Below are 11184 nucleotides of genomic sequence, written 5' to 3' on the forward strand. Positions count from 1 at the left end.
TAAATAAATGTAACATATTGCGCATACATGGGAAAAGAAATCCGCTACTCTACAGCTACGCTACTGATGACAATCAACTGGAGACAGCGTCTGCCGTGAAATATCTGGGCGTAGCTATCCAGAGCATGGAATGACCACATCAAACAGATAGTGGGAAAAGCAGATGCCAGACTCAGATTCATCGGAAGGACCTTAAGGAAATGTAACTCATCCACAAAAGAAGTGGCTTATAAGCCGCTTGTTCACCCGATTCTTGAGTGTTGTTCATCTATCTGGGATCCCTATCAGGTAAGACTGATAATGAAGATAGAGAAGATCCAACGAAGAGCGGCGCGGTTCGTCACGGGATCGTTTAGCTGACGAGAGAGCGTTACGGGGCCGGCCGAAGTGGTCGTGCGGTTAAAGGCGCTGCAGTCTGGAACCGCAAGACCGCTACGGTCGCAGGTTCAAATCCTGCCTGGGGCATGGATGTTTGTGATGTCATTAGGTTAGTTAGGTTTAACTAGTTCTAAGTTCTAGGGGACTAATGACCTCAGCAGTTGAGTCTCATAGTGCTCAGAGCCATTTTAACCATTTTAGAGCGTTACGGAGATGCTAAACTAACTTCACTGGCAGACGTTACAAGAGACGCGTTGTGCATCACGCAGAGAGTTACCACTGAAATTTCGGGACAGCACTTTTCAGGAGGAGTCGGACAACATATTACTTCCCCCCCACATCCATTTCGCGTATTGACCACGAGGAGAAAATTCGAGAAATTAGAGCCAATACACATTCCTACTGACAATCATTCTTCCCACGCACTATTCGCGAGTGGAACAGGGTTGGAGGGATCAGATAGTGGTACCGAAAGTACCCTCCGCCACACACCATTAGGTGGCTTGCGGAGTGTGATGTAGATGTAATCTGGATATTGCAGGGTTCCAGCAGCAGGCCAAGTGGACACCAACAATGAGGCTCCCTACAAACTCTTGTCAGGTTCTGATAAAGCTGCCTCGTACGGGTACGCAGCACCCCCATGCTTTCTACAGTGATCACTCTACATCTGACGCTCTTCATGTCACTTACATACCTTACCAGACATTGTAAAAACACTAAACACAAATAGTACCAATGCCATTTAGTGTTCACTATCACTGCCACAGAGAACTGTAGCTCTTATCACTTACATACCCGCCGATGGTGTGTATGTGTACGAGGTTATACTGACATCCAACCATGTCTCCTCTGTGCTTCACTTTTTTTCAGGCAGTACATATTTATTTATGCTATTATTATTTTGTGTTGCAATTAATAAATCATTACGTTTTATTACATTTATGTCGAATCCAGGCACTAATTTGGAACTGACGAAAAGGAGGCGAGAAAATCAACTTTTTTCCAAATATCCTTACTGAAACAGCGACCGCGTCCTATCGACACTGTACTCAGTATAGGCTTTGTGTGTTTCCCATAATGAGTCGCTCATCATTTTCCAAAAATGAAGAACTAAAAGATGTAAGAAATTTGAAGTATTGTCAGAGTGGATTACTTTTCATATTTCTCTGCCGATTAAAAACAACTGATTCAGTACTACACCTACGATTATTATCGGAAGACAGCCATATGATGTGTCAAGCGAAAACAGTGACGGTATTGAGTATTTATTGGTAGGGACAACACAACATGTTATTTTGAATGGAAAGTCATCGAGAAATGCAAAAGTAGCTTCAGATGTGCCACAGGGTTAATCCGTTTGGCATCTTGTTGTACATGGTGTATACTGATACCTGCCTGAATATATTATTGATAACTCTCGACTTTTTGAAGATGTTTGTTAACAATATTTCAGACGATTGCAAAAATAGGCAATTAGCTTTACATGTTCAGAGTGTAAATCTGTGCACTTCACAAGACGAAGTATAACTAGTAATAACTAGTATTCGATGGCTAGAGTATCAGTTAGTCTCATTTACTATCAGTCTTGTGTAATACCCAGTAGTGATACGAAATCGAACTATCGCATAGGCTCTGTCGTAGTTAAAGCACGGGGCAGATTTCGATTCATTGGTAGGATGCTAGGAAAATTCTGTCAGCCTAAAAAGAAGACAGCTTATAAAACTCTGGGTGACCCATCCTAAAATACCTATCAAGTGTGTGTAACTCGTACCAAACAGGACCAACAGAGTATATTGAACGTGTACGAAGAAGGGCAGCAGGAATGGTCGTAACCATGTTCGACCCTTGGAAGAGCGTCACAGAGATATTGACATAACGGAACTGGCAGATACTTGAAGATAGACACAACTATCCCAAGAGAGACGCGTATTACCACACGGAAGACCACTTACCAAGTTTCAACCAGTTTAAATACTTGAGAAATCCGGAAATATACTGCAACTCCCTATGTATTGGTCTCGCCGGTATCGCGGAGGGAAGATTTACCTAATAACAACCAGCACGGACGCATTTAAGAGAGAATTCTTTCCGCTCCCCATTTGTGAACTAAAGAGGAAGAAGCAATTAACAGTCATTTAAAAGGTATAGATCTACATGCAGCATTTCAAACAGGTTTAAATGTAAGCATGGAAGAGGAAGAAAACTTAACACATGATCGAATAAAACTTTTCTTCCGCTACGCACTTCACAGTATTTCGCAGAGTAAAGATGTTGACGTTGATGAAGGGTGTAGAGGTGAAGTATAATAAAGAGCTACAGCAAAGCTCGTCTTTAACATTAGTCGTAGGAAAACTACTGCTTGCAGCTCACCTCACGTGATGAAGACAGGAAAACGGATGAGGTAGAAAATAACTCTAATTTTGAGGGAGAGAAAATAGCAAACGAAGTAACAGCAAGTTTGTAAACGGGGATAAATTCTCGAGGAACTGAAGCACGAGGAGGCGGAGTGTCGCGAATGGAGACATCCGATGGAAGGCGGTAATCAGAAAGCCGATATCGGAGAGAATGATATTACGAGCTGTCACCTTATTACTGCGGCATCCCGGAAGTTGGGCGGAGCGGCGGCGGCTGCTGCTGCCGCCATCCCCTCCAGCCACAGCGATAACATCGATTCAAAATGTTCATCCTCAATCGCCTGTTAATGCCGTTTACGTTGTCTGTATCTTCATTCCAACTCTATATCGCCTGATTAGGATATCTCAAAAGCTACCCTAAGTTTACTCTGCTCCATATTCAGATGCATACAGGGCGTTCTTCCAAGGTGGTCCTCTCTCTCTCTCTCTCTCTCTCTCTCTTATATATTAGTTCAAATGGCTCTGAGCACTATGGGTCTTAACATCTACGGTTATCAGTCCCCTAGAACTTAGAACTACTTAAACCTAACTAACCTAAGGGCAACAAACAACACCCAGTGATCACGAGGCAGAGAAAATCCCTGACCCCGCCGGGAATCGAACCCGGGAACCCGGGCGCGGGAAGCGAGAACGCTACCGCACGACCACGAGCTGCGGGTTCGATTCCAGGGTGGGTCAGGGATTTTCTCTGCCTCGTGATGACTGGGTGTTGTGTGTTGCCCTTAGGTTAGTTAGGTTTAAGTAGTTCTAAGTTCTAGGGGACTGATAACCGTAGATGTTAAGACCCATAGTGCTCAGAGCCATTTGAACTATATATATATATATATATATATATATATATATATATATGAGAGAGAGAGAGAGAGAGGACCACCTTGAAAGAACGTCTGTATGCATCTGAATATGGAGCAGAAGAAACTTAGGGTAGCTTTCGAGATATATATATATCATCCGAGCGTTTAGTGCTCGTTTTATAGTTCTTGTTTTGTATGTCTGTCTTACGACACGACATTAATCGGATCTCCATTTTCCTCTCTCCTGTGCCTCTTCTTAATCCGCAGTAACTTCGCACATTTTTTAAATAAAACAAACGTAGTTAACTTTCTACATCTTCATTCTTCAAGTTTGCTTATTTATTTCTCAACATAGTCATCCTGGCGACGAATACATTTCTCCCAACGAGAGACCACTTTGTTGATACCGGTAGTGTGCAATGTTTGACTTTGTTGACGGAGGCACAACCTAACCTATGTTTGAATCACTTCATCACTATCGAAGTGAAATCATCGAGGGTATTCTTTAAGTTTTGAAAACAGATGAAAATTGGATGGGTCCAAGTTGGGAGTGTATGGAGGATCATCGATGACAGTGAACCCAAAGCGTCGGATTGCTGCAGGTGTTTCAGTGCTCGTGTGTAGTCTGCCACTGTCATACTGAAAGAGAGGACGCTCCGTGTGTGGACCAACTCTGCAAGCTGTTTCTGACGCTCCAACACAGTTACATTGTACACCACTATGGTACACGCAACAATTCGGAGCCCTGTGTGGGGAAAAGTTTGCAAATACAGTATGTAGGCATTAAGAGGAAAGCTATAGAATATTAATAATGTTTGTTTCATTTAAAAAGTTTTCACATAAAAAATTCGGGGCAGTACTTTTCAGCATGCCGTCGTAATTAAGAGGAGAAAATTAGTGTTTAACGTCCCATCGACAACGATGTCATTAGAGACGAAGTATAGGAGGATGGGGAAGGAAAGCGGTCGTGCCCGTTCGAAGGAACCATGCCAGCATTTGTCTTAAGCGATTTAGGGAAATCACGGAAAGTCTCAATCAGGATGACCGGAAGCGTGTTTGAACCGTCGTCCTCCCGAATGTGACTACAGTGCGATAAACACTGCACTACCTCGCTGGGTGACCTCGCAATGATTCAAATACTAAAACGTGCATTCATACAATCATCATTCGGTGTCGAATAAATTTACTACATTTAGAATAATCTATCCTAATAATAAAACACATGACGACTTAAAACTGAATATCAGGGTTATCTCATCTACATCTACATCTACATGACTACTCTGCAATTCACATTTAAGTGCTTGGCAGAGGGTTCATCGAACCACAATCATATCTCTCTACCATTCCACTCCCGAACAGCGCGCGGGAAAAACGAACACCTAAACCTTTCTGTACGAGCTCTGATTCCTCTTATTTTATTTTGATGATCATTCCTACCTATGTAGGTTGGGCTCAACAAAATATTTTCGCATTCAGAAGAGAAGTTGGTGACTGAAATTTCGTAAGTAGATCTCGCCGCAACGAAAAACGTCTTTGTTTTAATGACTTCCATCCCAACTCGCGTGTCATATCTGCCACACTCTCTCCCCAATTACGTGATAACACACAACGAGCTGCCCTTTTTTTTCACCCTTTCGATGTCCTCCGTCAATCCCACCTGGTAAGGATCCCACACCGCGCAGCAATATTCTAACAGAGGTCGAACGAGTGTAGTGTAAGCTGTCTCTTTAGTGGACTTGTTGCATCTTCTAAGTGTCCTGCCAATGAAACGTAACCTTTGGTTCGCCTTCCCCACAATATTATCTATGTGGTCTTTCCAACTGAAGTTGTTCGTAATTTTTACACCCAGGTACTTAGTTGAATTGACAGCCTTGAGAATCGTACTATTTATCGACTAATCGAATTCCAACGGATTTCTTATGGAACTCATGTGGATCACCTGACACTTTTCGTTATTCAGCGTCAACTGCCCCCTGCCACACCATACAGCAATCTTTTCTAAATCGCTTTGCAACTGATACTGGTCTTCGGATCACCTTACTAGACGGTAAATTACAGCATCATCTGCGAACAACCTAAGAGAACTGCTCAGATTGTCACCCAGGTCATTTATATAGATCAGGAACAGCAGAGGTCCCAGGACGCTTCCCTGGGGAACACCTGATATCACTTCCGTTTTACTTGATGATTTGCCGTCTATTACTACGAACTGCGACCTTCCTGACAGGAAATCACGAATCCAGTCGCACAACTGAGACGATACCCCATAGGCCTGCAGCTTGATTAGATTCGCTTGTGAGGAACGGTGTCAAAAGTTTTCCGGATATCTAGAAATACGGAATCAAGTCTCAGTTTGAGTAGGTGTTCCACTTCACCGGACGCATCAGGAGTCATTTCTCCTGGGCTGTCCCAAGGGAACACAGCACCGGACGCCCTATTCTGTCCAGTTAACGAGCTCATCACTGTAAAGAGTTGGTTCAAATGGCTCTGAGCACTATGGGACTTAACTGCTGAGGTCATCAGTCCCCTAGAACTTAGAACTACTTAAACGTAATTAACCTAAGGACATCACACACATCCATGCCCGAGTCAGGATTCGAGCCTGCGACCGTAGCGGTCGCGCGGTTCCAGACTGTAGCGCCTAGAACCGCTCGGCCACAAAGGCCGGCGGAAGTAGGTTACAGTACGCTTCTTTGCCCACTGCTTGAATACTGCTCAGCAGTGTGAGATCGGTACCAGATAGGGTACAAAGAAGAGATAGAGAAGAGTCAACGGAGAGCAGCGCGCTTCGTTACAGGATCATTATAAGCACTCCGTCATCAGGCCACAATTGGCCTATCGGGACCATCCGACCGACGTGTCATCCTCCGATGAGGATGCAGATAGGAGGGGCGTGTGGTCTGCACACCGCTCTCCCGGTCGTTACGATGGTTTTCTTTGACCGGAGCCGCTACTATTCGGTCGGGTGCTCCTCAGTTGGCATCACGAGGCTGAGTGCACCCCGAAAAATGGCAATAGCACATGGCGGCCCGGATGGTCACCCATCCACGTGCGGGCCACGCCCGACAGCGCTTAACTTCGGTGATCTGACGGGAACCGGTGTATCCACTGCGGCAAGGCCGTTGCACAGGATCATTTAGTAATCGCGTAAGCGTTACGGAGATGATACATAAACTCCAGTGTAAGACTCTGCAGGAGAGACGCTCACTAACTCGGTACGGGCTGTTGTTGAAGTTTCGAGAATATACCTTCACCGAGGAGTCAAGCAGTATATTGCTCCCTCCTACGTATATCTCGCGAAGAGACCACGAGGATAAAATCAGAGATATTAGAGCCCACACAGAGGCATACCGACAATCCCTCTTTCCACGAACAATACGAGACTGGAACAGAAGGGAGAACCGATAGAGGTACTCAAGGTACCCTCCGCCACACGCCGTCAGGTGGCTTGCGGAGTATGGATGTAGATGTAGATGTAGATGTAGAGGGTGTTGACCCTTAACACGAGAAAGGTGCAAGTGCTTTTGCGCTAGGTTCTTACGCTTCGCGGACGGAAAACTCTGCTGCAATGTTGGCGAAGAAGTGAGTGGACACGATTGCGAGGTGTGGTGCGGGTATCGCCTGTCCCGGCGGCCCGCGCTTTGACAAGAGCCGCGGCTGCCTCAGGTTACTGCCCGGCTTCCGCGCCGTCGGCCCAGCTCAGACCCACTTGCCGGCTGCCAATTCTTCTCAGCTCAACGCACGTCCTAACCTTCCCATTCTCTTCATCCCAGTTATCCCGATTTTTAAATTCCAGGAGCTTTCGGAACACGTGCTTCACAAAGCCCCGCCCTTAGCGCGTGCGCACTGCGTACCCTAAACATATATACTATGTGATCAAAAGTATCCGGACATCTGGCTGAAAATGACTTTACAAGTTCGTGGCGCCCTCCTTCAGTATTGCTGGAATTCAGTTTGATGTTGACCCACCTTTAGCCTTAATGACAGCTTCCACTCTCGTAGGCATACGTTCAATCAGATGCTGGAAGTTTCTTGGGAAATGGCAGCACATCTCACGGAGTGCTGCACGATGTCGGTCGGAAAGGCCTGGCACGAATTCGGAGTTCCAAAACATCCCAAAGATGTTCTGTAGGATTCAGGTCAGGATGCTGTGCAGGTCAGTCCATTACAGGGATGTTATTGTCGTGTATCCACTCCGCCACAGTCCGTGCATTATTAACAGGCGCTCGATAGTGTTGAAGGATGCATTAGCTCCATACTTAACAATCATATACAACCGTTCGCTCGACGAAAGGTCCGTACCCGAAGAGTGGAAAGTTGCACAGGTCACACCAATATTCAAGAAAGGTAAATTACAGGCCCATATCGTTAACGTCGATATGCAGCAGGATTTTAGAACGTATATTGTGTTGGAACATTATGAATTTCCTCGAAGAAAGCGGTCTATTGACACACAGTCAACATGGGTTGAGAAAACATCGTTCTTGTGAAACACAACTAGCTCCTTGTTCACATGAACTGCTGAGTGCTATTGACAAGGGATTTCAGATCGGTTCCGTATTTCTGGATTTCCAGAATGCTTTTGACACTGTACCACACAAGCGGCTTGTAGTGAAATTGCGTGCTTATGGAATACTGTCTCATTTTTCGAACTGGATCTGTGATTTCCTGTCAGAGAGGTTACAGTTAGTAGTAATTGATGGACAGTCATCGAGTAAAACAGAAGTGATTTCTGGCGTTTACCAAGGTAGTGTTATAGGCCCTTTGCTCTTCCTTATCTATATAAACGATTTGGGAGACAATCTGAGCAGCCGTCTTCGGTTGTTTGCACACGACGCTGTCGTTTATCGACTAATAAAGTCATCAGAAGATCAAAACAAACTGAAAAACGATTTAGAAGAAGTATCGGAGTGGTGCGAAAAGTGCCAGTTGACCTTAAATAACGAAAAGTGTGAAGTAATCCACATGAGTGCTAGATGGAACTAGTTAAACTTCGGTTACACGATAAATCAGTCTAATCTAAAAGCCGTAAATTCAACTAAATACCTAGGTATTACAATTACGAACAACATAAATTGGAAGGAACACATAGAAAATGTTGTGGGGAAGGCTAACCAAAGACTGCGTTTTATTGGCAGGACACTTAGAAAATGTAACAGACCTACTAAGGAGACTGCCTACGCTACGCTTGTCCGTCCTCTTTTAGAATACTGCTGCGCGGTGTGGGATCCTTACCAGATAGGACTGACAGAGTACATCGAAAAAGTTCAAAGAAAGGCAGCACGTTTTGTATTATCGCGAAATATGGGAGAGAGTGTCACAGAAATGATACAGGATTTGGGGTGGTCATCATTAAAACAGAGGCGTTCTTCGTTGAGGCGGAATCTTCTCACGAAATTTCAATCACCAACATTCTCCTCCGAATGCGAAAATATTTTGTTGACACTGACTTACATAGGGAGGGACGATCACCAAGATAAAATAAGGGAAATCAGAGCTCGTACGGGAAGATATAGGTGTTCATTCTTTCCGCGCGCTATACGAGATTGTAATAATAGAGAATTGTGAAGGTTGTTCGATGAACCCTCTACCAGGCACTCAAATGTGATTTGCAGATATCCATGTAGATGTAGATGTAGATGAATCGCCATTCCCGAATTGCTCTTCAACAGTGGGAACCAATAAAGTGCTTGAAACATCAGTGTAGGCCTGTGCTGTGATAGTACCACGCAAAACAACAAGGGGTGCAAGCCCCTTCCACGAAAAACATGACCACACCATAACACCACCGGAAACGGGGAAATTCGGAGCGGTGTGGCTGCCAGCAGTCCCCCGATCGTCATTGGCGGTTGCGAGCATGGGTTTTCGATTCGCGAAAGGCAGCAACACGGGAATATGAAACCAGTAAGAAGCACAAATGGCCGTCAGCTAAACGTAGAATACAAATAAGATTAAGTTCAAAGGGAGACAGAAAGACGGAGCCGGGTCGGTTCCAGCATACACATTCAGTCTAACAATTTTCGAGACTGGATAAATGGAAAACATAGAGACGCTAAGAGGGTGAGTTTAATCGTTCAGGTGTTCTACACAGTGTCTCGCAACTCGAGTATAACACACAGAACGTTCATAGAACCATGTGCAACTGTCAGAAAAGTTCTTCTTTGGGATGTTGTTCAACTTGCGCTCAGAAGCTCACCATGACGAACCATCGGAGACTCATATTGCACTTTGCCATTTTGTTGTAGACTCATATTTGTAACACCAAGTCCTATCAAAACAGCCGCACATCTACTACTTAACAATGCCAGCTCCCTACTGACTGATCGAATGCACGTCTCTTGTTTAAAGTTGTTAGTTCAGGCTGCCACCGTCGTTACTGTGCTTACGTCGGTTGTATAAGAGGAATAAAATTAGCCTCGGAACTCTTTGGACGGACCGTGTAAAGTTCGTAACGTATAACTTTGCACTATGCTTAGGAGCGACTGTCAGGTTTTTTTCTTTATTGTTATTTCATTCCCCGTCGCCTAATATTGGCGTAGGGTGAGCTTCCAGCGGTACAAAATCCCATTAGTCACTCAAAGGCTTAAAAATATATGTAAAGAAGCAACAAATATGATTAGAAGGTGAACAATTTTACAAATTCTTATAAAATTCATAAAAGATGAATGTTTTGATGGTATGCCCATTACATTAAACAGTCGATTTTCTTTGCTTGTTAAACGAGAATCAAAGGATTAACAGTTAAAGGTAAAAACAAAAATAAGTATTTGAAACAATTTGCGCAAACAATGAAGTTCTTTAAAAGGGTACACAACACTTTCACTAGAAAGTTAGGGTCATGCAATAGTTTTGGGCAGGCGAAACTTCAGGAATTCTACCGGCTTGGAGGGTGTGGGTATAAATGTAAGGGTCCGATGTCCTGAAAGATCACCTGAATTGAATCCATGTGATTATTGACTCTGGGGATGCCTAAAATAAAATGTTTACTAGGAACAAGTTCGGCGTCTACATGAACTGAAGGGCAGTACATAGTGACATGTTGCTCAGATACCACCGGATCTACTTCGAGCAATTGTTGATCACGTCGTTTTACGGATGTAGCATTTCGTCGACGTTTACGGTGCTCATACTGCAAAAATTGAGTAAGCGGAGGTTAATAATAAAATATACATTATGTCCGTCTCAGTTGTTTGACCTTTTCTGCCCACGTTCTGTTCCTAATCCATTACACATGGAAACATTTCTACGTCTTTCTTGCATCAACAGCGCCAGATTTCCACCTGGAGGCCGAAATCTTTTTCAGCATAAATGGGTTCCGCATTAACGCATTAGAATATCTACCAAGTATCGCTGTCGTACAATAATTACAGCCCACAGTGGACGTCTGAGAGTAGCTGCACTTTAATTATGACCCATCGGTACATCTATAGCGTTTTTTCGTGCCTCCTTGTGACTGACTGCTTGCTTCGTTTGCCGCCATCTTCCAATTAGGATAGAAATTTTTTCTTGATACTGACATAATGTATGTTGTGAGTGTAAAATAATTATTTCCTTCTCTGCGTACAACCGTACGAATCGGTGGAGCAAGGAAAGTT

General features: G+C 44.2%; 1 pseudogene; it reads right to left on the bottom strand.

The window, feature by feature from the left end:
• Window positions 1-6598: 6598 nt before the first annotated feature.
• Window positions 6599-6716, bottom strand: LOC124557316 (annotated as a pseudogene).
• Window positions 6717-11184: the final 4468 nt, after the last annotated feature.

The sequence above is a fragment of the Schistocerca americana genome, chromosome X (assembly GCF_021461395.2).
Source record: "Schistocerca americana isolate TAMUIC-IGC-003095 chromosome X, iqSchAmer2.1, whole genome shotgun sequence".
NCBI lineage: Eukaryota > Metazoa > Arthropoda > Insecta > Orthoptera > Acrididae > Schistocerca > Schistocerca americana.